At 38.8% G+C, this 982-nt stretch overlaps 1 pseudogene; it reads right to left on the bottom strand.

Annotated features, from left to right (window-relative positions):
- LOC110315547 overlaps positions 1–574 on the bottom strand; it is a 2,960-nt pseudogene extending 2,386 nt beyond the window's left edge.
- Between the last annotated feature and the right edge of the window lie 408 nt (positions 575–982).

Here is a 982-nt window from a genome sequence, read left to right as displayed (position 1 = left end):
AGAAACAGTTGTGCATACATTTTTAAAGTAAATTTTAAAACTCAAAATATTACCTATAGCTGTGAGATTCCTATAGGTCTCTAGCATCACATCTTTGTAGAGACTCTTCTGAGAAGGATCCAACAAAGCCCACTCTTCCCGAGTGAAGTTCACATGCACGTCACCATAGGTGACTACATCCTAAAAGATTTAATAAGTGTGTATATAAGAAAATATAATACAGACAATACTGTAAAGGTATATTTCAAAATCAATATTCGCTGACTGCCACATATTACTTTTTATCCAGTCTTTCACAGTTGGACAACAAAAACTTAAGTAAATAAATGATCTCTGGGAACCTGATGCCTTAGCATTAAGATGTTGGTTTTGGAACCACGTAGAATGCTGCTAGATCTTCCCCATTTTTGTTCCCTGAGACCTAATATGCAAGGATGCTCTTAGGACTGCAGTTTCCTCTCACCTGTCCATGCCACCTGCAGGTACAAAAGACAATTTCCAGCTCCCCTTCGCTTCTTGCCACATGTCTGTTTCTTAAACCCCAAGAAAGGGCAGACTTTGGCTTCTCAACCATAGCCAGTCCTCCTGAACNCTANGCAGTCTGTCTAAAGACCAAGTCCACTATCTGTTTCTTTAGACACAATTCTCATAGTAGCCCACAGCACTACAATACAATATCAGGGAAAGCTTCTTCTNCCCATTTCTATGTGACCAATTTTCAAGTTTTCTTCAAAAACTAAGGCAACTATGTGAACTTGNCCAATGTTATCTGTGCTAGTATGTCTACAGAAATAAAATAAAGTCATATTTCATGACTCCAACAAAANTAACTCAAAGTGACCCCTAAACTGTTATAATTCTGACCTTACAGATACTACTGATCTGTTTTCCAAACAGAGAGGCCCCATGCTCTAGAGCTCTCTCTGTAATTGTAGATGATCAGAAAGTTGGGCTATGGCTCTGTAGCTGTTCATGACCCTTA

The sequence above is a fragment of the Mus pahari genome, unplaced genomic scaffold (genome assembly GCF_900095145.1).
Source record: "Mus pahari unplaced genomic scaffold, PAHARI_EIJ_v1.1 scaffold_15939_1, whole genome shotgun sequence".
NCBI classification, from domain to species: Eukaryota; Metazoa; Chordata; class Mammalia; order Rodentia; family Muridae; genus Mus; species Mus pahari.
The sequence above is the reverse complement of the archived record's forward strand: the minus strand, read 5'-3'. Positions and strand labels throughout refer to the sequence as shown.